Genomic DNA, 27,226 nt, shown 5'->3' with positions numbered 1-27,226 from the left:
TATAACCCAAAGTATGAACAAGTATCCACGAATCCTTACCAACATAATGTTTTTGAAGGAATAACTTTACTGTGAAAAACTGCTTCAGCCAATTGACCAAAGTCAACATCAACAGGAATAAATAATTTTGATAGTATGCACCCTTAATATGATGTGATGATCTTCCTCTGCAGTATTTCTCCCAAAACCCATAATTCCAGCCTAATCATCAGAATATTATTAGATGAACCCCAATAGAAGGGCATTTTACAATATCACTGACCAATACTCCTCAAACTGCCAAGATCCTCATAAACAAAGAAACTTTGAGAAACTGTCACAATCAAGAGGAGCCTGAGGAGATATGGCAACCAAAGATAGTGTGGCATCCTGAATGGGATCATGGAACAACAACAACAACAAAAAGACATTAGGCAAAACTCAAAGAAATATGAATAAAGTATAGATTTTAGTTAATAATAATGTTCAAGTGGTTAGCAAGGTTCAAGTGTTAGCAAGGACATAGAGAAATTATAAAGCTCATGAATTGCTGGAAGGAAAGTGAAAAGGGTTCAACTGCTTTGGAAAAAAAATTGAATTCTTCAAAAATTGAAACAGATGTTATATGACTCAACAATTCCATTCCTAGGTAAATACTTAAAAGAACTGAAAAACATGTTACTGAAAGTACTTGTATAAGAATGCTCATGGCAGCATTATTCATAATTGCCAAAAAGTACACAGAATTCAAATGTCCGTCAAAATATTCAGGGATGAATGAAATGTGGTATATCCTTACTATAAAATATCATTTAGGCATTAAAAAAAATGAAGTGTGGATACTTGCTACAACAAGAATGAATCTTAAAAACAGTAAGCTAAAAGAAAGGGGCCAGATTCAAAATGTCACATATTGTACAATCCAATTTATAAGAAATACCCAGAACAGGCAAATTCTTCAAGAAAATTAGAGAGATACCAAGGGAACATCTTATGCAAATATGGGCACAATAAAAGACAGAAACAGTATGGATCTAACAGAAGAAGAAGATATTAAGAAGAGGTGTCAATAATACACAGAAGAACTATGCAAACAAGATATTAATGACCCAGATAACCATGATGGTGTAGCCAGACATCTTGGAGTGTGAAGTGGGCCTTAGGAAACATTGCTCTGAACAAAGCTAGTGGAGGTGATGGAATTTCAGCTGAACTATTCTAAATCCTAAAAGAAGATGCTGTTAAAGTGTTGCACTTAATATGCCAGCAAATTTGGAAAACTCAGCAGTGGCCACAGGACTGGAAAATGTGTTTTCATTCCAATCTCGAAGAAGAGCAATGGCAAAGAATGCTCAAACTACCACACAATTGCACTCATCTCACATGCTAGCAAAGAAATGCTCAAAATTCTCCAAGCTAGGCTTCAACAGTATGTGAACTAAGAACTTTCAGATGTTCAAGCTGGATTTAGATGTGTCACGGGAACCAGAGATCAAATTGCCAACATCCATTGGATCATAGAAAAAGCAAGAGAATTCCGGAAAAACAAATACTTCTGCTTCAATGACTATGCTAAAGCCTTTGACTATGGGGATCACAACAAACTGTGGAAAATTCTTATGAAGATGGGAATACCAGACCACCTTACCTGCTTCCTGTGAAACCTGTATGCAGGTCAAGAAGAAACAGAACCGGGCATAGAACCATGGACTGGTTCCAAATTGGGAAAGGAGTATGACAAGGCCATATACTGTCACCCTGCTTATTTAAATTACATGCAGAGTATATCATGCAAAATGCTGTGCTAGATGAAGCACAAGCTGGAATCAAGATTGCAGGGAGAAATATCAATAACCTCACATATGCAGATGACATCATGTCTATGGCATAAAGTAAAGAAGAACTAAAGAGACTCTTTTTTTTTTCTTTTCTTAAAATTTATTTTAATTGGAGGATAATTACTTTACAATACTGTGATGGCTTTTGCTGTACAACAACATGAATTGGCCACAGGTATACATGTGCCCCCCGACCCTGAACCCTCTTCCCCTTCCTTCCCCAACCTATCCCTTTGGGTTGTCCCAGAGCACTGGCTTTGGGTGCCCTGCTTCATGCATCAAACTTGTACTAGTCATCTATTTTACATATAGTATGTACAATTTCAATGCTATTCTCTCAAATCATCCCACCCTCGCCTTCTCCCACTGAGTCCAAAAGTCTGTTATTTACATCTGTCTCCTTTGCTGCCCTGCATGTAGGATGTCTATATCATCTTTCTAAATTCCATGTACATGTGTTAATATACAGTATTTGTATTTCTTTTTTTGACTTACTTCACTCTGTATAATAGGCTCCAGGTTCATACACCTCATTAGAACAGACTTAAATGTGTTCCTTTTTATAGCTGAATAATATTCCATTGTATATATGTACCACAACTTTTTAAATCTGTCAATGGACATTTAGGTTGCTTACATGTCCTAGCTATTGTAAACAGTGCTGCAGTGAACACTGGGGTACATGTGTCTCTTTCAATTCTGGCTTCCTAGGGGTATATGCCCAGCAGGGGTTTTTCTGTGTCATATGGCAAGTCTACTCTCAGTTTTTTAAGGAATCTCCACACTGTTCTCATAGTGGCTCTTGTGGTTTGGTCTCCCACCAACAGTGTAAGAGGGTTACCTTTCCTCCACACCCTCTCCATATTTATTGTTTGTAGACATTTTGATGATGGTCATTCTGACCTGTGTGAGATGATACATTATTGTGGTTTTGATTTGCATTTCTCTAAAGATGGGCTCTATAAAGGACAAAAATGGTATGGACCTAACAAAAGCAGAAGATATTAAGAAGAAGTGGCAAGAATACACAGAAGAACTGTACAAAAAAGATCTTCACAACCAAGATAATCACGATGGTGTGATCACTCACTTAGAGCCAGGAATCCTGGAATGTGAAGTCAAGTGGGCCTTAGAAAGCATCACTACGAACAAAGCTAGTGGAGGTGATGGAATTCCAGTTGAGCTATTTCAAATCCTGGAAGATGATGCTGTGAAAGTGCTGCACTCAATATGCCAAAAAATTTGGAAAACTCAGCAGTGGCCACAGGACTGGAAAAGGTCAATTTTCATTCCAATCCCAAACAAAGGCAATGCCAAAGAATGCTCAAACGACCACACAATTGCACTCATCTCACATGCTAGTAAAGTAATGCTCAAAATTCTCCAAGCCAGGCTTCAGCAATATGTGAACTGTGAACTTCCAGATGTTCAAGCTGGTTTTAGAAAAGGCAGAGGAACCAGAGACCAAATTGCCAACATCCGCTGGATCATGGAAAAAGCAAGAGAATTCCAGAAAAATATCTATTTCTGCTTTATTGACTATGCCAAAGCCCTTGACTGTGTGGATCACAATAAACTGTGGAAAATTCTTCAAGAGATGAGAATACCAGACCACCTGACCTGCCTTTTGAGAAACCTAAATGCAGGTCAGGAAGCAACACTTAGAATTGGACATGGAACAACAGACCGGTTCCAAATAGGAAAAGGAGTATGTCAAGGCTGTATATTGTCACCCTGCTTATTTAACTTATATGCAGAGTACATCATGAGAAATGCTGGGCTGGAAGAAATACAAGCTGGAAGCAAGATTGCCGGGAGAAATATCAATCACCTCAGACATGCAGATGACACCACCCTTATGGCAGAAAGTGAAGAGGAACTCAAAAGCCTCTTGATGAAAGTGAAAGTGGAGAGTGAAAAAGTTGGCTTAAAGCTCAACATTCAGAAAATGAAGATCATAGCATCTGGTCCCATCACTTCATGGGAAATAGATGGGGAAAAAGTGGAAACAGTGTCAGACTTGATTTTTTTGGGCTCCCAAATCACTGTAGATGGTGATTGCAGCCATGAAATTAAAAGACGCTTACTCCTTGGAAGGAAAGTTATAACCAACCTAGATAGCATATTCAAAAGCAGAGACATTACTTTGCCAACAAAGGTCCATCTAGTCAAGGCTATGGTTCTTCTAGTGGTCATGTATGGATGCGAGAGTTGAACTGTGAAGAAAGCTGAGCACCGAAGAATTGATGCTTTTGAACTGTGGTGTTGGAGAAGACTCTTGAGAGTCCCTTGGACTGCAAGGAGATCCAACCAGTCCATTCTGAAGGAGATCAGCCCTGGGATTTCTTTGGAAGGACTGATGCTAAAGCTGAAACTCCAGTACTTTGGCCACCTCATGCGAAGAGTTGATTCATTGGAAAAGACTCTGATGCTGGGAGGGACTAGGGGCAGGAGGAGAAGGGGACGACAGAGGATGGGATGGCTGGATGACATCACCGACTCGATGGACATGAGTTTGGGTGAACTCCGGGAGTTGGTGATGGACAGCGAGGCCTGGCGTGCTGCAATTCATGGGGTCGCAAAGAGTCAGACACGACTAAGTAACTGAATTGAACTGAATTGAACTGAATGAGTGATGTTGAGCATATTTTCATGCGTTTGTTAGTCATCTGAATGTCTTCTTTGGAGAAGTGTCTGTTTAGGTCTTTGGCCCACTTATTAATTGGGTTGTTCTTTTTTCTGGTATTCAGCTGCATAAGCTGCTTGTATATTTTGGAGATTAATTGTCAGTTGTTTCCTTTGCTATTATTTTCTGCCATTCTGAGAGCTGTCACTTTGCCTTTCTTATAGTTTCCTTTGTTGTGCAAAAGCTTTTAAACTTAATTAGGTCCCATTTCTTTATTTTTGTTTTTATTTACTATATGAGGTTAGGCATAGAGGATATTGCTGTGATTTATTTTGAAGAGTGTTCTGCCTATGTTTTCCTCTAAGAATTTTATAGTTTCTGGTCTTACATTTAGGTCTTTAATCCATTTTGAGTTTATTTTTTGTGTATGGTGTTAGAAATTGTTCTAGTTTCATTCCTTTACATGTAATTGACCAGTTTTCCCAGCACCACTTGAAGAAACTATCTTTTCTCCGTTGTATATTTTTGCCTCCTTTGTCAAAGATAAGGTGTCCATAGGTGCATGGATTTACCTCTGGGCTTTCTATTTTGTTCCACTGATCTATATTTCTGTCTTTGTGCCAGTACCATACTGTCTTGATGACTGTAGCTTTGCAGTATATTCTGAAGTCAGACTGGCTGATTCCTCCAGTTACATTCTTCTTTCTCAAGATTGCTTTGGCTATTCAGGGTCTTTTCTGTTTCCATACAAATTGTGAAATTATTTATTCTACTTCTGTGAAAAATAACATTGGTAGTTTGATAGGGATTGCATTAAATCTATAGATTGCTTTGGATAGTATACTCATTTTCATTATATTGATTCTTCCAACCCAAGAACATGGTATGTTTCTCCATCTATTTGTGTCATCTTTGATTTCTTTCATTAGTGTTTTATACTTTTCTGTATACAAGTCTTTCATTTCTTTAGGTAAATTTATTCCTAAGTATTTTATTCTTTAAAATACTCAGTGGAGAATGGGATTGTTTCCTTAATTTTCTCTTTCTGATTTTTCATTGTTAGTGTATAGGAATGCAAGGGATCTCTGCATATCAGTTTTATATCCTGCAACTTTACCATATCCACTGATTAGCTCCTGTAATTTTCTTGTGGCATATTTAGGGTTTTCTATGTAGAGGATCATATCATGTGCAGATGATGAGAGCTTTACTTTTCTCTTCCAATCTGGATTCCTTTCATTTCTTTTTCTTCTCTGATTGCTGTGGCCAGGACTCCCAAAACCATGCTGAGCAGTGGTGCCACTCTCACCACTTCTATTCAACATAGCACTGTAAGTCCTAGTAATAGCGATCAGATAAGAAAAATACAAGATATTCAAATTTCAAAGAATGAAGCAATGCTGTCATTGTTTGCAGATGACATGATCCTAATACATACAAAATGCTAAGTGAAAGTGTTAGTTGCTCAGTCGTGCCAGACACTTTGTGACCCCATGGACTGCAGCTAACCAGGTTTCACTTCCAAGGGATTTTCCAGGCAAGGAGACTGGAGTGGTTTGCCATTTCCTTCTCCATAAACAGCCTCTTGATGAAGGTAAAAGAAGAGAGTGGAAAAGCTGGCTTAAAAATCAACATTCAAAAAACTAAGATCATGGCATCCAGTCACATCACTTCATGGCAAATAGATGGGGAAACAATGGGAACAGTGACAGACTTTATTTTGGGGGGCTTTAAAATCACTGCAGATGGTGACTGCGGCCATGAAATTAAAGATGCTTGTTCCTTGGAAGAAAAACTATGAAAAACCTAGACAGTATGTTAAAAAGCCGGAGACATTACTTTGCCTACAAAGGTCCGTCTAGTCAAAGCTATGGTTTTTCCAGTAGTCACGTATGGGTGTGAGAGTTGGTCTGTAAAGAAGGCTGAACACCAAACAACTGCTGCTTTGGAGCTGTGATTTTGGAGAAGACTCTTGAGAGTCCCTTGGACTGCAAGGAGATCAAACAGGTCATCACAAAGGAGATCAATCCTGAGTATTCATTAGAAGGACTGATGCTGAAACTGAAATCAGAATACTTTGGCTGCCTGATGAGAACTGACTCATTGGAAAAAACCATTATGCTGGAAAAGATTGAAGGCAGGAGGAGAAGGGGATGATGAGAAGTTTGGATGGCATCACCGATTCAATGGACATGAGTCTGAGCAAACCCCAGGAGACGGTGAAGGACAAAAAGCCTGGAGTGCTGCAGTCCATGGGGCTGCAAATAGTTGGACACGACTGAGTGACTGAACAACAACAATAAAGAAAGGAAGAATAAGATTTTTTTCCTTTAAAAAGAAAACCTACAAAGTAGGTTGCCAGGGGCAGCAAGAAAGTGGAAATGGGGATGACAGCTAAAGTATACAGAATTTCTGTATACTTTATGATAAAAACGTTCTGGAATTAGGTGGTGGTGATGGTTATAAAACTGTGTGCGTATACTTAAAAAACACTGAATTGTACACTTTATATAGGGTAATTTGTGGTATTTAAATTTCATTTGTAAAATACCTGAAGTGTATTTTACACTTATCAGTTCAGTTCAGTTCAGTCACTCAGTCGTGTCCAACTCTTTGCCACCCAATGGACTGCAGCATGCCTGACTTCCCTGTTCATCACCAACTCCCAGAACTTGCTCAAACTCATGTCCATGGAGTCAGTGATGCTATCCAACCATCTTATCCTCTGTCATACACTTCTCCTCCTGCCTTCAATCTTTCCCAGCATCAGGGTCTTTTCCAATGAGTCAGCTCTTCTCATCAGGTGGCCAAAGTATTGGAGCTTCAGCTTCAGCATCAGTCCTTACAATGAATATTCAGGAATGATTTCCTTTAGGATTGACTTGTTGGATCTCCTTGCAGTCCAAGGGACTCTCATGAGTCTTCTCCAAGGCCATACCTTGAATGCATCAATTCTTCAGTGCTCAGCTTTCTTTATAGTCCAACTCTTACATCCATACATGACTATTGGAAAACCCATAGCTTTGACTATATGGATCTTTGTCAGCAAAGTAATGTCTCTGCTTTTTAAAATGCTGTTTATGTTGGTCAGAGCTTTCCTTCCAAGGAGCAAGAGGCTTCTAATTTCATGCCTGCAGTCACCATCTGCAGTGATTTTGGAGCCCAAGAAAATAAAGTCTGTCACTGTTTCCACTGTTTCCCCATCTATTTGCCATGAAGTGATGGGACCAGATGCCACGATCTTTGTTTTCTGAATGTTGAGCTTTAAGCCAATTTTTTCACTCTCTACTTTCACTTTCATCAAGAGGCTCTTCAGTTCCTCTTTGCTTTCTGCCATAACGGTGGTGTCATCTGCATATCTGAGGTTATTGATATTTCTCCCGGCAATCTTGATTCCAGCTTGTGCTTCATCCAGCCCAGTGTTTCTCATGATGTATTCTGCATATAAGGTAAATAAGCAGGGTGACAATATACAGCTTTGATTTACTCCTTTCCTGATTTGGAACCAGCCCATTGTTCCATGTCTGGTTCTGTTTTTCTTGACTGGCATACAGATATATTTCTTAGGAGGCAGGTAAGATGGCCTAGTACTTCCATTTCTTTAAGAATTTCCCACAGTTTGTTGTGATCCACACAGTCAAAGGCTTTGGTATAGTCAATAAAGCAGTAGATGTTTTTCTGGAACTCACTTGCTTTTCCTATGATCCAACAGATGCTGGCAATTTGATCTCTGGTTCCTCTGCCTTTCTAAATACAGCTTGAGCATCTGGAAATTCTCAGTTCACATACTGTTGGAGCTTCTCTTGAAGAATTTTGATCATCTCTTTACTACCATGAGATAAGTGTGATTGTGCAGTAGTTTGAACATTCTTTGGCATTGCATTTCTTTGGGACTGGAATGAAAACTGACCTTTTCCATTCCTGTGGCCACTGCTGAGTTTTTCAAATTTGCTGGCATATTGAGTGCAACACTTTCAAAGCATCATCTTTTAGGATTTGAAACCACTCAACTGGAATTCCATCACCTCCACTAGCTTTATTCGTAGTGATGTTTCCTAAGACCCACTTGGCTTCCCATTCCAGGATGTCTGGCTCTAGGTGAGTGATCATAGCATCATGGTTATCTGGGTCCTGAAGATCATTTTGTATAGTTCTTCTATATTCTTGCCATCTCTTCCTAATCTTCTGTTTCTGTTAGGTCCATACTGTTTCTGTCCTTTATTGTGCCCATATTTACATGAAATGTTCCTTTGGTATCTCTAATTTTCTTAAAGAAATGTCTAGTCTTTCCCATTCTATTGCTTTCCTCTATTTCTTTGCATTGATCACTGAGGAAGGCTTTCTTATCTCTCCTTGCTATTCTTTGGAACTCTGTGTTCAGATGGGTATGTGTTTCTTTTTCCTTTGCCTTTCACTTCTTTTCTTTCCTCAGCTATTTGTGAGGCCTCCACAGACAATTATTTTGCCTTTTAGCATTCCTTTTTCTTAGCGATGGTCTTGATACCACCTCTTGTACCACGTCATGAACTTCTGTCCACAGTTCTTCAACCATGATCAGATCTAATCCCTTGAATCTATTTGTCACTTCCACTGTATAATTGTGAGGGATTTGATTTAGGTCGTCCCTGAATGGTGTAGTGGTTTTCCCTACTTTCTTCAAGTCTGAATTTGGCAGTAAGGAGTTCATGATCTGAGCCACAGTCAGTTCCCGGTCTTATTTTTGCTGACTGTATAGAGCTTCTCCATCTTTGGCTGCAAAGAATATAATCAATCTGATTTCAGTGTTGGCCATCTGGTGATGTCCATGTGTAGAGTTGTTGGAAGAGGGCGTTTGCTATGACCAGTGCTTTCTCTTGGCAAAACTCTGTTAGCTTTTGCAGTGCTTCATTCTGTACATCAAGGCCAAATTTGCCTGTTTCTCCAGTTATCTCATGTCTTCCTACTTTTGCATTCCAGTCCCCCACAATGACACATTCATCTTTTTTTGGTGTTAGTTCTAGAAGGTCTTGTACATCATCATAGAACCCTTCAACCTCAGCTTCTTCAACATTAATGTTTGGGGCATAGACTTGGATTACTGTGATATTGAATGGTTTGCCTTTGAAATGAACAGAGATCATTCTGTCATTTTTAAGATTGCACCCAAGTACTGCATTTTGTACTCTTTTGTTGACTATGAGGACTGCTCTAATTCTTTTAAGAGATTCTTGCCACCCAAGATGGATGTGTAGGGCCACCCAAGATGGACGGGTCATGATAGAGAATTCTGAGAAAATGTGGTTCACTGGAGAAGGGAATGGCAAACCAGTTCAGTCTTCTTGCCTTGAGAACCCCATGAACAGTGTGAAAAGGCAAAAAGATACGACAGTGAAAGATGAACTCCCCATGTCAGTAGGTGCCCAATATGCTACTGGAGAAGAGTCGAATGAAATAGGACATCTCAATTCAGTGTTCAGTATCCACATGTAGCCATCAAATACTGTATAGATAGTGAAAATGTAGATCTTTGTTATTCTTATTAGAGTGTTTTAAGGACCAGTATCATCAGCATTACTTGGGAGCCAGTTAAAACGTAGAATCTCAGACAAACTAGTGATTACAAGATGGGACAGAGGTAGGATGAAGGGCAGATAGGTGAAGGGGTTCAAGGGATACAAACTACCAGGTATAAAATAACTAAGTTACAAGGATGTAATGTACAGCACAAGGAAAATAGTCAATATTTTATAATTACTGTGTATGCATTATGCAATATAGTCTATAAAAATATGAAATTACTACATTGTACACCTGAAACTAATGTAATATTGTAACTCAACTATTCTTCAATTTAAAAAAGGAGAGATAAGCAGTGAACATTATCAATATATAAACTGTAAATTTGTCCAAATAATTTGTCAAAAAACTCCAATAAATTGGAACTTATAGGACTAAAGACATTCAAGATAACTAAAATTTATAGTTTGAATCCAAACTAGATTTCCCCCTACTATATAGATAAGACCACATCAATCTTGTTCCCCAGTGTTTATGTGAGTCTGTTTCCTAAAACTGTACAAATGTTAGATAACTGTGAAGAAGGCTGAGTGCCAAAGAATTGATGCTTTTGAACTGTGGTGTTGGAGAAGACTCTTGAGAGTCCCTTGGACTGGAAGGAGATCCAACCAGTCCATTCTGAAGGAGATCAGCCCTGGGATTTCTTTGGAGGGAATGATGCTAAAGCTGAAACTCCAGTACTTTGGCCACCTCGTGCAAAGAGTCGACTCATTGGAAAAGACTCTGATGCTGGGAGGGATTGGGGGCAGGAGGAGAAGGGGACGACAGAGGATGAGATGGCTGGATGGCATCACTGACTCGATGGACGTGTCTGAGTGAACTCCGGGAGTTGGTGATGGACAGGGAGGCCTGGTGTGCTGCAATTCATGGGGTCGCAAAGAGTCGGACACAACTGAGCGACTGAACTGAACTGAACTGAATATGATATTATAAATAAATTCCTTTTCTTCTGTTATTGTTCAGCTCAGTCATCTTTATATATGCTTAATCCTTGCTAGTCACTTGTGCTATTACATTTTCTTATTTTTTTTTTTCATTTCCCTTGGTATATCAGTGTTTTTGTTACTGGTTTCTAAGAATGCATTTATGATTAAGAATGCTAACCATTTGTCATGCGATGCAAATGAAATAGCATATTTTATACACCAACTTACTATGGTGTTTTGTATTTTGGTTGTGTGTTAAAATATAGTCATGTTTATTTTTAATTAATTAATTACTAATTAATTAAAAAGAAAGGGAGAAATTTGAAAAACAAAAGTGAAAAAAAAAGAAATGTGGAACCTCAGACTGGAGCCCAGAAGTGCCGCCTCAGAATCTGCATTCTAACAAGATCCTGCGGTGATTTTTACACTCCCCCAAGTTCCAGAAGGCTGATTGTATTAATATTGCCAGCAGCTGACCCTGCTGAGTAATTGCAGGACTGCCAGCAAAGAAGAAATAATTCTTTAGTGGGATCTAAATTACCTAACATTACCCAATCAGTACTTCAATTCTCTTCCACTCACCTCTTACCCTATGTTACAGAACCTAATTTTGTTATTTGCTCCTAATTGCTCCTGAGACTTTTGCCCACTCCTGGCTGAGAGTCTAAGTTTGAGATGATTCCAAGCTCAGGGTCACTGACTAAATTTAATGACAATCTCTTTGTGTCTGTAAATCTACTAAAGATGACAGTTTTGAAAACCATACAGCTTTGCTTACCCAGAGTTTTGTGGTAAGCCCAGAAGGCTGTGGAAGCATACGTACTTTTATCCATTGTATAGCCACAGCAGTGAACAGACTGGGGCAACTGTGGGTCACATATTTTCCATGTTAATTGGAGGAATGTGCACTAATTTTATAAATAATTCCCAACAGTCCACATCTCCATTTCTCCTAATATAAGGACAGAAGGGGAGAAAAAAACACACACAGAGATACAGAGAGAATACAATGCATTTGTTTTTATTTATATTTTAGCTGTGCTTAAAACAAACTACAGCATATTATTTCAAGGGCATTCATTATTCACTAGAAATGATTCCAAAGAAGTTGAGAGCACATTTTCAGATTTACTGGGAAGTGAGTCTATCTCTAAAGGACTTTAGGTTCTAGTCCTTTTCCTGTTACTATGGATGTAAGATGTAGTCATGTATGGATGTAGAATGTAGTCATGTACGGATGTGAAAGTAAAACCATAAAGAAAGCTGAGCATCGAAGAATTGATGCTTTTAAGCTGTGGTGTTGATAAGATTCTTGAGAGTCCCTGGGACTGTAAGGAGGTCAAACCAGTCAATTCTAAAGGAAATCAGTCCTGAATATTCATTGGAAGGACTGATGCTGAAGCTAAAGCTCCAATACTTCAGCCACCTAATGAAAAGAACTGACTCACTGGAAAAGACCTTAATGCTGGAAAAGATTGAAGGCAGGAGGAGAAGGAGATGCCAGAGGATGAGATGGTTGAATGGCATAACTGACTCAATGGACATGAGTGAATTTGAGCAAGCTCCTGGAGTTGGTGATGGACAGGGAGGCCTGGTGTGCTGCAGTCCATGGGGTAGCAAAGATTTAGACATAACTCAGTGACTGAACTGACTGACTGAACTGATGGATGTAGAAAATTTCAAAAAACAACATGATTGATATTTACAGCACTGAGGAGTTTTCTTTTTCTCCCTCTGTGTTACCTGAACTTCCTTTCTGTATGTCCCATAACTTTTGTATCTTTCTTAACCTGAAAAATACAGAATTATAGAGGCTTTGTTAAATATTATCATTTTCATTGAAAAGCTTGACATCTAACTTGCCCTTCACCCTAATGTGTCGGTATTCATAAAATAAAAATGTCATGAGTGTTATAAGTATGTTCATTCTTCATCACCACGTGACTGGAGGACTCCGTTTACACAATGAGCTTTGCTGAATGGAATGGCGAGTACAAAAAGAATGAATCCTGTGCTCTGCTTTCCAAAAGTATGCAACACATTGAAAACACAGCATAATGAACTAGAGCCCAGAATTACAGGAGAAAATTAGAGGTATGCAAAAAACATGTTTAAAGTTCTGTATTATAACAGTGAAGGTGAGGGAGGTCATTTCAGTGTGCGGTCTGGAATGGATGGCCGAAAGCAGCTGCTGGGAGAAAGTGGCTTTGAGCTAAAACTGGAGGACAAGAAGAATTTGTAAATACGGCAATATTGGGATACAGCATTCTATGAAAAGGGAAGATTTTCAAGAACCATTTTGTTTTAATTGTTGTTCAGTCAGTAAGTCATGTCCAGCGTTTTTCGACCCATGGACTGCAGCACTCCATGGAAGGTAAATAAAAAAACAGTCAATTTCTGGGGCTTCTCTTGTGGGCCAGTGGTTGAGACTTCATGCTCCCACTGCACAGGGCATGGGTTTGATCCCTGGTCCCATGTTGGGAAACTAAGACGCTGCAAGCCATTGCGGGATAGCCAAAAAGTGGAAAAAAAAAAAAAATCCACACCAAAAAAATCACTTTCTGCTCTAGGAACAATTTTATTAGTGCTGTCCTGCAGATGTGACAGATCAATCCCATGTCCTGAGGACAAAGAAGAGGAAAATCAAGTTGAACTATAAGGAATAATTCTCTGCCACCGCAACAGTTGGGAAAGAAGACAAAATTAGCAGGGGTTTTTGAAGTGAAATAATCTCCTGGCATTGAACAACCTGCTGACCAGTTAATTATAAATGAATGACTTTTACAAGTTTTTATTTTTATTTTGTGGTAGGGTCCTGTACACAATCAGTATAAATAATGCAATCAATATACTTAATAAATGAATGTTATCAATATTAAGTAGCCATAGCTCTAATACTTAAATCTATGTTTTAATAAATTTCAAAACTGTTCTTTGCTCCTTAGTTAAGTTACAAAAAAAGAAGGAAGTTGTTGATCAAGAATGTTAAGGTATATCTTTTTAATAAATAAGCTATGGTCTTACTAAAGCACAAATAGTAATTTAGGGAAGTAGTCATAACCTTGAGACAAACATCAGAAGCCTATTAAGGGTAGTGACACATTCAACTGAAGAGTTTTCTAGAAACTCAAGGGTCTTCACATATCTTTTAAGAGAAATGAAATTTGGGGTAAGGCAGAACTCAGGAACTGAGATAAACAAGCCTTTTATATTTTAATATGTGTGGTTGTGATTTGCACACATAATACAAAGAGTTCATTCACTTTTTTTCCTCACAAAAGTAATGTAATGCTAAAATGAATTGATTTTTCTCAAATGTCCAAATGTATTTATCTTTTTCCTCTCATAATGTCAGACATTACTTTTGGCAGATGATGTTGAAAACAGAAAGTGTTTAGTTAACCACTTGGGCAGCTGTGGATTCTTTCTTTTTCTTTCCAATTAATGAATAAGCACTTCCTTGCAGCAAAGAATGGAGGTGAAGTTAGCATTTAATTGACAACGGAACAATCTTGAATAAAAACAAGTATCTGAGAGGGAAAAAAATGCCCTCAAGAAATATATTGTTTATGCATCGCACGTAGACAGCACCATCCCTGCACCTGTTTTCAGATGGGAAGAACTCCAGGTCACATAGGAGGAATACGCTTCTCTTTTTAAGCTGATTGCTTCTAAATGTAGCTCAGCATAATGGGTCCTCACAGTTTTGTGTTCTGCTTTCAGCAAAACACAAAAATCTGGACCAGTTTTGATTTGCAAGGACAGTCACAGCCATTTCAGAAGACGTCTACATCTTTCTTCTGAAGACTTGGATTATTAATGGTGACAGTTGAATCCTCTCTTCCCCTTCTGTGATTAACATCTCTTACTGAAGCCATTGGTTGTTTTCTCAGAGTACTGGGGGTGGCAGATGGAGGGATCCTCTCTGCTCAAGTAAATAGCAAGGTCGGCAGGATTTCTAAAGTTACTGACACTGTGTGTCTGTGGGATCTGTGGGATATATATGGAAGACTCTTTGAATTTGCAAAATGCTGCCTCCACAAAAAGAAGTGATCTCAAAAAGGAAAGTACTTTATTTGCCTTAAACTTTGATTAGTTTGAAAGTCCTGCCATTGGCAGTTTGAAAGATGTCACCAAAAACTGGGAAGTTCCAGGCTCTACTTTGACACATGCCTATAGCCCAGGACTTTTAATATTTATGGGATATGACTTCTAACTGGCAATGATCACTTATTTTCCACAAGCTGTGGGCAAATACTGATTGCCTGAAGAGCCAGGAACATGGTAAGCTCCAGATTCAATATCGTACTTGCAGTAGACGGAGATTTCATCTTCATGGGGATAGTCATCACTGTTCTTCACCAACAGGCTACTCGGAATTTGTCACAGAATACCAAGACTTTATAACCCTCCAACAATCAGATCAGATCAGAGCTTGAACCAGAAAAAACAATCAGTTCTGTTCAGTCACTCAGTCATGTCTGACTCTTTGCCACCCCAAGGACAGCAGCACGCCAGACCTTCCTGTCCATCACCAACTCCTGGAGCTTGCTCAAAATCATGTCCATTGAGTCAGTGATGCCATCCAACCATCTCATCCTCTGTCATCCCCTTCTCCTCCTGCCTTCAATCTTTTCCAGCATCAGGGTCTTTTCCAATGAGTCAGTTCTTTTCATCAGGTGGCCAAAGTATAGGAGCTTCAGCTTCAGCATCAATCCTTCCAATGAATATTCAGGACTGAATATAAGAACATAACATAAGAACAATATAATATAATATATATAATAATATACATAAAATAATATAATAAGGACTGAATATAAGAACAATAGTGTCTCTTGTAAAACATGGCCTTCTGAAAATGCATAAAAGACCAAACTTCACAGCTATAAAAGTGGTTGAAAAAAATATAACTGAAGGAGAATGAGAATCAAGAAAGGAATATTTTAAAAATATTTGGGTAGGTGGTAACTTCCTTCTTTAAGATCCCCTCCTCCGTCCCCGTTAGTATGTAGTCACCTGAGGGGAGAGGTCTTTGTTTTGGTCCCTGATATGTCCCGTGTGCCTAGGACAGACTGGCACATAGTAGCACTCAATAAATGCCTGGTAAGTGAACAAATGAATGAATAAATGCAACTTAACTGTTTCAGTTTGGGCATCTGTCTTTTAGTTAAAATGGGAGCTGTACACAAGGATAGTTTGGAGTCGAATGACTAATGGAGCAACACATACATTTTTTCTGAGTTTGATCAAATTCACTAGAGTGGTTCAGTGGCAAAGAATCTGCCTGCCAATTCAGGAGACATGGGTTTGATCCCTGGTCAGGGAAGATCCCACGTGTGGCAGAGGAACTAAGCCTGTGCACCACAGGCTACAACTGCTGAGCCCATGTGCCACAAGCACTGAAGGCCACGCCTAGGGCCCATGCCCTAGGACATGACTGAAGCAACTTAGCAGCAGCAGCAGACAAGAGATAACAATATTAGAGTATTGATACAGATTGTACTTTTAGAATTTGAGGAAGGGGCTTGGAACTTTTGTTCAACCACACACAAAATATTCCAGAAGTATCTTGAAATATATTTCAAGTATATGTTAGAACACCTCAGAAGAGGTGTGCACAGGAAATGGACATCAATTCCCCAGAGTCCTGCCCCTTGGAGAGAACAGAGTAGTATTTAGAGATGGTTCTCTCCAGTTCTTTTTCGTGAATACATATACACATATGTAAGTACATATTCTCTTATGAGATTTGAAAATGTTTGTAATAATTCCTTCCTTTGCAACTTGGGACTAAACTTATGAGCAAGCAGAGTGTAAGCAGACTAAGAACATTTTAATCCTGTGGGAATATGGATTTTGTAGCACTCTATGAACCCATGAAGTGTCCCCATTTGGCTAATGTGTCCTTTGACAGGGTGGAAAATGTTAACATAGAAAAAAGAAAAAGAAATAACCGAATAGTTAACTCATTTTCCAATAGACCATCTGAATTGTTCCATTTGAAATTTCATAAATATTTGACATTTTACTCAACTCTTGTTTAGTTGCTACTGAAATGAAAGAGAATTTGCCAAAGTCCTTGATTGACAAGGGATGCAGCTCTTCAATGTCTCAGTGACGAAGTGTGTGCCTTGAAGAGAAATTCTTGTGTAAAAGGACAGAGAAAACAATCTGATACCAGGAACCAAAGCCACGTGTGTGTGTGTGTGCTGGCGTTTGTGCAGTCTCCACTGCAATAATTTTTCCTTTCTTTCTTGGGCTGTACCGGGTTTTTGTTGCTCTGCGGGTTTTTTCTCTTGTGGCAGAGTGAGGGCTACTCTAGCTGTGGTGTACGGGCTGCTCACTGAAGGGCATGGGCCCTAGGTGTGGCCTTCAGTGCTTGTGGCACATGGGCTCAGCACTTGTAGCCTGTGGTGCACAGGCTTAGTTCCTCTGCCACACGTGGGATCTTCCCTGACCAGGGATCAAACCCACGTCTCCTGAATTGGCAGGCAGATTCTTTGCCACTGAACCACTCTAGTGAATTTGATCAAACTCAGAAAAAATGTATGTGTTGCTCCATTAGTCATTCGACTCCAAACTATCCTTGTGTACAGCTCCCATTTTAATTAAAAGACAGATGCCCAAACTGAAACAGTTAAGTTGCATTTATTCATTCATTTGTTCACTTACCAGGCATTTATTGAGTGCTACTATGTGCCAGTCTGTCCTAGGCACATGGGACATATCAGGGACCAAAACAAAGACCTCTCCCCTCAGGTGACTACATACTAACGGGGACGGAGGAGGGGAGAAGAAAACAAATACATCGATAATCAGTATCATTGTATATTGGAAGGAGGTAAGTGTGATACATTTTTAAAGTAAGATAAGGGAAATCAATTGTTATTAGTGTTGGGGTGCAGTTTTTAAATAAAAGGTGATATTTCAGCAAAAACTTCAAGAAGGTAAGAGAGGGAGCAAGGTAAACATCTTGGAAAATAGTGTCCCAAGCAGAAGGAACAGCCAGTGCAAAGATCCTATGGCAGGAACTTGCCTAGTGGTGTTTGAGGAGCAACGAGGCAGCCAATGTGCCAGGGGAGGGTTGTGAAGTGGAGAGAGGAATAAAGAGATATCAGGGGAGAGGGGAGAGCTGGCACAGCAAAGGACACCAGATCTCATAGATCTTCTTTTACTGTGAAGGAAATGAGAGCTCTTGGAGAGATTCAATTAGCTGTATGGAGGCAAGACTAGGGTGAGGCCAGTTAACAGGCTTTTGCACCAACCTAGACAAGAGATACAGAGAAGGCAATGGCACCCCACTCCAGTACTCTTGCCTGGAAAATCCCATGGGCAGAGGAGCCTGGTAGGCCGCAGTCCATGGGGTCGCTAAGAGTCGGACACGACTGAGCGACTTCACTTTCACTTTTCACTTTACTGCATTGGAGAAGGAAATGGCAACCCACTCCAGTATTCTTGCCTGGAGAATCCCAGGGACTGGGGAGCCTGGTGGGCTCCATCTATGGGATCGCACAGAGTCGGACACAACTGAAGTGACTTAGCAGCAGCAGCAGACAAGAGATAACAACAGTTCAGATAACGGTGCTAATGGTGAAGGCTGAGAGAAATGGGTTGGATTTTTACTATATTTTGAATGTGAATAAAAAAGGATTGATTTTCTGATTGATTAGAAGGAAGGATGAGAGGAAAACAGCAATCAAGGGTGCCTCCAAGAATTTTGGCCAGGACAACCTGAAGAATGGAGTTGCCGTGCACTAAGCTGGGGCAAGCTGCAAAAAAAAGAGCAGCTTTGGGGAAAAATGAGATGTTCAATGCTAGATGTGTTGAGTTTGAGATGTCCCAGAGACAGAGAGGCACAGAAGATTATTTTAAGTATCTCAGATACCAACTCCACACAAAAATGGCATTAAGAAATAGCTGGGTAAAGTTAGCAAAGCTCATATTTGAATCCTTCCTGGGATAACCTGAGCTGGGTTATCCTCACCCAGTTTCTGATCTCTCTGAGAGTCTTCATTCTGCTGTTCCCTCCCATTAGAATTTCCTTATAGAGCTATTTATTCACATATTTTAAAACACAGCCTTCTCTTCAATAATGAGGCTGTGAGCATATTTCCTACTCACAGGCACTGCAAATAAAAAATGCTGGGAAAGCACTCTCGCCACCAAGGCTGGCAGAACCTTTAGTTCCAAAATCTGCATATCAGAACATTTTATCTTCTTACGAGACTCCTGACTCTTGACAAAGAAAAAGTAGGTGAGGAAATGGGGGGGATGGATTCTAAAGTAATTTTATGTTTACTGCTAATCTAGAAACCTGCATTTGCTCTTTACATTAGAAAATGATGCAAAGGAACACGTTGACAAGAAGTCATTTAACAAGTAGAATCAGCCTTGATTTACACGACACGGTAACACTGGAGGTCAGCTCTGTACTTTGCCTCTGTCCATTTTCTCAGGGCAATTTGGAAGGCTGTATGTTCTGGTGACCTGAGAACGTTTCTCCAAGAAACGTTTTTTCCCCACAAACTTTATTGTGAAAAAACCATTCTAACATCACTCCCAAACTTTTGTTTATAGACACCTGAAACATTTATCCTCTAAGCCACAAGGGGGTGTTAGGTTTGGTGTGACACAAGCAGAGCACCAAAGTCCAGCCACCTCCAGTGTGAGCAGCTTCATCTGCGGATCCTTGGGGGACACAGAAATATCAGCGTTTCTGGTCTGAGCCAATGGGTACAAGACTGAGAAGGTACTGGCAAAGGACGGAAGATTGATGGAGACAGAAGAACTGAACTGGAGACAGGGTCCTGGGTTGGTTTCCTCACCTGTCAAACGGTGGGAGTTTTCATCCAGGAGATTGTTCTGAGAACTAAGTCAGTCAAGATATGCAAACTACTTCATCTGGTGGTATTCAAGAATTCAGTACTATTCCCACTAAGTAAGACTCTTCTTAAAAACTTTTATTGGGGTACAGTTACTTTACAATGTTGTATTAGTTTCATTGGCAGAGGTGTGGATGGACCTGGAAACTGTCATACAGAATGAAGTAAGTCAGAAAAAAAAGCAAATATTATATACTAATGCATATACATGAAGTCTAGAAACATGGTACAGATGAACCTACGTGTAAAGCAGAAATAGAGACACAGGCATAGAGAACAAAAGTAGGGCACAGGGGGAACAGGAAAGTGGGGTGAATGGGAGACTGGACGGATACACAGATACTATTGACACTGTGCATATAGTAAATAATTAGTGAGAACCTGCTGGATAGCACGGGCAACTCAGCTCAGTGCTCCATGGTGACCTAAATGGGAAAGAAATCCGAAAAAGAGGGGAAATGTGTATACATATAGCTGATTCACTTTGCTAAATAAAACTCCTAACAAAGTACTTGGCACATAATACGAGTTTCGTATGAGATCTGCTGTCAGAATAACTCAGGAACCCAATAAGCAGATGTGTTATGAAAGGAGACCCAATAGGAGGATGAGGGAAAACTAAACTGTCCACCTCCTGTACACGAAGAACTATACAAGGTTCTTCACCCTCAGGATCACGTGTAATAGTTCAAACAGCCTTCCAAGGTAGATACTGTGATCTGTTTCAGAGATGCGGAAATGGAAGTTCAGAGAGGTCCAGGCGCTCACAGCAAAGACCTCTGTATAGGTGGAAAGATGCTGCACAGCATCTTTGTATGTCAGTTTAACACATTATGTTTTCAGATTGTCTGACTGTCTGGGTTTCCCATTTACAAACCCTGGGAACTCAGTGACTATCCCAACCAAATATCCTCTGGCCCCAAGCTAAGGTGCCTTTGCAGGAACTTGTCAGCTCCATGTTAAGCATGTAGATGGGGGCAGGGCAGGGACAGTTCTTAGAGAAAGGGTTGTGGGGCAGATGAAACCAAAGGCACCGATGTCCTAGGAAAGCTTATGCTAAATACTCTTATATGATAAAGACAGTCAGTGATTGGAGGATTCTTGCTTTCATTCAGTCACTCAACGAACTTTTGAGAGTTAGCAGTGTGTGGAAAAAGCAAGAGAGTTCCAGAAAAACATCTATTTCTGCTTTATTGACTATGCCAAAGCCTTTGACTGTGTGGATCACAATAAACTGTGGAAAATTCTGAAAGAAATGGGAATTCCAGACCACCTGACATGCCTCTTGAGAAACCTATATGCAGGTCAAGAAGCAACAGTTAGAACTGGACATGGAACAATAGACTGGTTCCAAACAGGAAAAGGAGTACGTCAAGGCTATATATTGTCACCCTGCTTATTTAACTTACATGCAGAGTACATCATGAGAATCGCTGGGCTGGAAGAAGTACAAGCTGGAATCAAGATTGCTGGGAGAAATATCAATAACCTCAGATATGCAGATGACACCACCCTTATGGCAGAAAGTAAAGAGGAACTAAAAAGCCGCTTGATGAAAGTGAAAGAGGAGAGAGAAAAAGTTGGCTTAAAGCTCAACATTCAGAAAATGAAGATCATGGCATCTGGTCCCATTACTTCATGGCAAATAAATGGGGAAACAGTGGAAATCGTGTCAAACTTTATTTTTCTGGGCTCCAAAATTACTACAGATGGTGATTGCAGCCATGAAATTAAAAGATGCTTACTCTTTGGAAGGAAAGTTATGACCAACCTAGATAGCATATGCAAAAGCAGTGACGTTACTTTGCCAACAAAGGTCAGTCTAGTCAAGGCTATGGTTTTTCCAGTGGTCATGTATGGATGTGAGAGTTGGACTGTGAAGAAAGCTGAGCACTGAAGAATTGATGCTTTTCAACTGTGGTGCTGGAGAAGACTCTTGAGAGTCTGGAGATCCAACCAGTCCATTCTAAAGGAGATCAGCCCTGGGAGTTCTTTGGAAGGAATGATGCTGAAGCTGAAACTCCAGTACTTTGGCCACCTTATGCAAAGAGTTGACTCATTGGAAAAGACTGACGCTGGGAGGGATTGGGGGCAGGAGGAGAAGAGGACAACAGAGGATGAGATGGCTGGATGGCATCACCAACTCGACAGACATGAGTTTGAGTCAACTCCGGGAGTTGGTGATGGACAGGGAGGCCTGGCATGCTGCAATTCATGGGGTCGCAAAGAGTCGGACATGACTGAGTGACTGAACTGAACTGAACTGAACTGAAGGTCCCTATGACAGTTAAATATCTTTCCTTAAGAAGAAAGATAAAGGATGTTTACTGTGGGGCTTTAAAACCAGAGGAAGATTTAAGGAACCAGACTTCAAGAAGGCAAGGATATATAGATACATGTATTTTCATGGTTGAGTCCCTTTGCAGTTCACCTGAAACTATCACAAACTATTGGCTATGTTGTTATGATTGTTTAGCAGCTAAATCACCACTGATTCTTTTGTGACCCCATGGACCACAACGGACTGCATGCATGCTCAGTCGCTTCAGTCATGTCTGACTCTTTGTGACCCTATGGACTATAGCCCACAAGACTCCTCTGTCCATGGGATTCTCCAGGCAAGAATACTGGAGTGGGTTGCCATGCTCCCCTTCAGTGGATCTTCCCGACCCAGGGATCGAACCCACATCTCTTGCATCTCCTCCATTGGCAGGTGGATTCTTTACCACAAGCACCATCAGGGAAGATAACTCTGTATACTCCAATACAAAATTAAAAAGTTAAAAAAAAAAAAAAAGAAGGTGAGGAGCTTCAACCACATCTTCTCCTTACATGGGCCTTTCAGGTGAAATTTCTGAGAGACTCTCATTGTCCCAGACTTAGCTTCACCCTGATTCCTTGACCAGCTCTTTGAGTTAGGGCACCCAATTGAGAACCCCAGAAACCCACTAGGACCACACTGGATAGGAGTGACAAAGGATAAACAAAGAGCTAGATCATTGAAAAGAGGGAGAGGTGCTGTGATCTTAAAATCAACAGTTGTTCATTCTAAACAATACCATTGATGGTGGAATACAAGATAATAAAATATTACCTTATCTTCAAGAAGATTGCAGACTGACAGAGAGATGTAAACAAACATGTGTATATGTGATACGCACTGCAAAAAGCCTCTGATGCTTCCCCCTCCTCTGAACCATGTTCTTTGTAACGTGGCTCTGAGATGTCTTCCTTCAAGATGCAGAGCCAATGTCTCATTCCTTGCACTTAGGCTGCCTTGAAAGTGAAGTGAAAGTGTTAGTCACTGAGCCGTGTCCAACTCTTTGGGACCATGGACTGTAGCCCACCAGGCTCCTCTGTCCATGGGATTCTCCAGGCAAGAATACTGGAGTGGGTAGCCCTTCTCCAGGGGATCTCCCTAATCCAGGGATCAAACCCACATCTCCTGCATTGCAGGTGGATTCTTCATCACTTGAGACCCCAGGGAAGCCCCGCTGACAGTTACTTTAAAATAATGCAGCAGTGTATAGGAATGCAAGGGATTTCTGTGTGTTGATTTTATATCCTGCAACTTTACTATAATCATTGATTAGTTCTAGTAATTTTCTGGTGGAGTCTTTAGGGTTTTCTATGTAGAGGATCATGTCATCTGCAAACAGTGAGAGTTTTACTTCTTCTTTTCCAATTTGGATTCCTTTTATTTCTTTTTCTGCTCTGATTGCTGTGGCCAAAACTTCCAAAACTATGTTGAATAGTAATGGTGAAAGTGGGCACCCTTGTCTTGTTCCTGACTTTAGAGGAAATGCTTTCAATTTTTCACCATTGAGGATAATGTTTGCTGTGGGTTTGTCATATATAGCTTTTATTATGTTGAGGTATGTTCCTTCTATTTCTGCTTTCTGGAGAGTTTTTATCATAAATGGATGTTGAATTTTGTCAAAGGCTTTCTCTGCATCTATTGAGATAATCATATAGTTTTTATTTTTCAATTTGTTAATGTGGTGTATTACATTGATTGTTTTGCGGATATTGAAGAATCCTTGCATCCCCGGGATAAAGCCCACTTGGTCATGGTGTACGATCTTTTTAATGTGTTGTTGGATTCTGATTGCTAGAATTTTGTTAAGGATTTTTGCATCTATGTTCATCAGTGATATTGGCCTGTAGTTTTCTTTCTTTGTGGGATCTTTGTCAGATCGAAACCACTATGAGGTACCATTTCACGCCAGTCAGAATGGCTGTGATCCAAAAGTCTACAAGCAAGAAATGCTGGAGAGGGTGTGGAGAAAAGGGAACCCTCTTACACTGTTGGTGGGAATGCAAACTAGTACAGCCACTATGGAGACCAGTGTGGAGATTCCTTAAAAAATGGAAGTAGAACTGCCTTACGACCCAGCAATCCCACTGCTGGGCATACACACTGAGGAAACCAGAATTGAAAGAGACACGTGTACCCCAGTGTTCATCGCAGCACTGTTTATAATAGCCAGGACATGGAAGCAACCTAGATGTCCATCAGCAGATGAATGGATAAGAAAGCTGTGGTACATATACACAATGGAGTATTACTCAGCCGTTAAAAAGAATACATTTGAATCAGTTGTAATGAGGTGGATGAAACTGGAGCCTATTATACAGAGTGAAATAAGCCAGAAAGAAAAACACCAATACAGTATACTAACGCATATATATGGAATTTAGAAAGATGGTAACAATAACCCTGTATACGAGACAGCAAAAGAGACACTAATGTATAGAACAGTCTTTTGGACTCTGTGGAAGAGGGAGAGGGTGGGATGATTTGGGAGAATGGCATTGAAATATGTATAATATCATATATGGAACGAGTCGCCAGTCCAGGTTCGATGCACGATACTGGATGCTTGGGGCTGGTGCACTGGGACGACCCAGAGGGATGGTATGGGGAGGGAGGAGGGAGGAGGGTTCAGGATGGGGAACACATGTATACCTGTGGCGGATTCATTTTGATATTTGGCAAAACCAGTACAATATTGTAAAGTTTAAAAATAAAATTAAAAAAAATAAAAATAAAAGAATGCAGCAGGAAGGCGCATGTCAGTCCTGTCCCACTTGTCTTGTCCGAGGCTCCCCTGGACCAACATCAGCCTGCTGAGCCCAAGCCTGTAAAGAGGCAGCAGTGAAGGGCAGAGCCGCCTCCCAGAGTAGAGCTGACCACAGACACGCTTGTGATCCTGGACGAGGCCAGGACAGCCCCGCTGACTCAGAGTCTTGTGATCGATAATGTGTTTTTTATTATTTTAAGCAACTGAGTTGGTTATGCAGCAATAGCTAATTGAAATTTATACATTTACAGTCCAAGAGGGTGCTCGATGGCTGTTGAAGAGGGCCAGAGCTAAATATTATGAAGGAAGAGGAAGGGCTGGCTTCTGATCAGAAACATAGGCCCTCAGTTCCCTGCTCACAGAGGAAGTGATACTCTGAGTTAGCTTTGAAGATTAAACAGAGTTTCCGCAGGTAAAGATAAAAGAAGAGCATAACATCTTTATTTTTAATAAGACTAATTCTTCATTTGAAGTTTTCAATGGGTTTCTAATTTATCTAATATCTTAAATAAAGTTTTATTCCTTTCCTCTGTGACTGAGAAGAACTTGTATAGGTACATAAATTTCTCTTCTTCACTTGGCAAGAATCAAGCCTTGAATATTACAGTTTTGGAAAGACAATTATATTTCCAGTGAACAAAATAACACTCTACAGCAAAGCACCTATCATCACCCCAGCACCTGTTGACTGAAACGTGCATATTTTATTCATAAAGGTCAAATAATTAGCAAGAGTGAGTTTTTATAAAACAGAATTTAAAAGGCAATTATTCTGTGATAGAAGCCTAACTGTTATACATTTAACATGTTGAATTATCCAGCCAAGAAAGAAAGAAAGAGACAGAAAGGAAGGAGGGAAGGAAGGAGGGACGAAGGAAGGGAGAGAAAGAAAGCCACTTAATTACATTGTTCAAGTGATCCTGAGCAGGTCACCAGTGAGAGCAGGTCACCAGTGAGAGCTGGTCACCTCTATCACCAGTGATCAATTACTAAAGTTCTAATTCTAATAACATTGTGAAATAATGAGCTATAGAATCAGAATGTTGTTCAAACAAAGTACAAGGAAATGAGAAGTAATTACTGCTACAAGAAACATGATAAAACCATTATCAGAAAACAATTAAATGAAGGGGAAAATTCTGGAACTCAATTATAATAAACTAATAACATAGAGAAAACTCCCTTTCCATTTTCCCAGATGCAGTCACATAATCACATTCTTCTCACAGAAGTAGGATCACACAAATGCTGGGCATCAAGAAGTTAAATTAGAACAGTGCTTAAAAACAGCATACATTAAAAATAAACAAAAGGAATTATTCTCAAAGTCACATTCACAGTTCACGAGACATTGTAACTTTGCGAGCATGCTTGCTCAGGGGCTTCAGTCATGTCTGACTCTTTGTGACCCTGTGGGCTGTAGCCCACCAGGCTCCTCTGTCCAGGGGATTCTCCAGGCAAGAATACTGGAGTGGGTTGCCTTGTCCTCCTGCAGGGGATCTTCCCAACCCAGGGATCGACCTGCATCTCTTACACCTCCTGCATTGGCAGGCGTGTTCTTTACCACTGGCGCCACCTGGATTGTATTGTATTGTTCAGTAGCTCAGTCGTGTCTGACTCTTTGTGACCCCATGGACTGCAGTACCTCAGGCTTCCCTGTCCTTCACCATCTCCTGGAGCTTGCTCAAACTCATGTCTGTTGAGTTGGTGATGCCACCCAACCATCTTGTACTCTGTCATCCCCTGGGAAGCCCACTGCTAACTTTACAAAATCCAGTTCCGACTGAGTCACTCCACTGACTAAAAATGTTCACTGGCTCCCTATTAATAATAGTTACAGAATTGAAATCCAAAGCCTAGGTCAGACTCCCTACAAGCTGAGTCAGGAATGCTTGTGCCTATCATTGGTGAGGTGTGTTCCTAGGGGGATGGGGTGGGGACCTAGACAGGACGGGCGCAGGGGTCCGCGCAGGGGTGTGCCTGCACTGGAGCCTGGTTCTCCGCAGCCCACAGGGGCTCTGAGGTGTGCAGAGCCCCACAGAGCTGCCTGCTTATGGGGTGAGCAGCGGTCTCGCACAGCCTCGGGTCTCTACCAGCAGCAGGCTTCCCTGGTGAGATCTGTAACCTCACGGGCACTCCGGATGAGGGGGCTCTACCAACAGAGGGAAATTCTCTGGAGAAGGGGCAGAAATGAGCCCACACTCACAGCAGCAGGAGGAAGCAGACACTAGCCAGGCGAAGGGGTCTGGGCGGGACATCAACAGCATCTTGGGTGGCACTGAGACCCTCCGGGAGCGCCTTGCTGTCCTCAGCTGCCCCATCCACACCCTGC

The sequence above is a fragment of the Bos mutus genome, chromosome 13 (genome assembly GCF_027580195.1).
Source record: "Bos mutus isolate GX-2022 chromosome 13, NWIPB_WYAK_1.1, whole genome shotgun sequence".
NCBI lineage: Eukaryota > Metazoa > Chordata > Mammalia > Artiodactyla > Bovidae > Bos > Bos mutus.
This window is presented reverse-complemented; position numbering follows the sequence as displayed.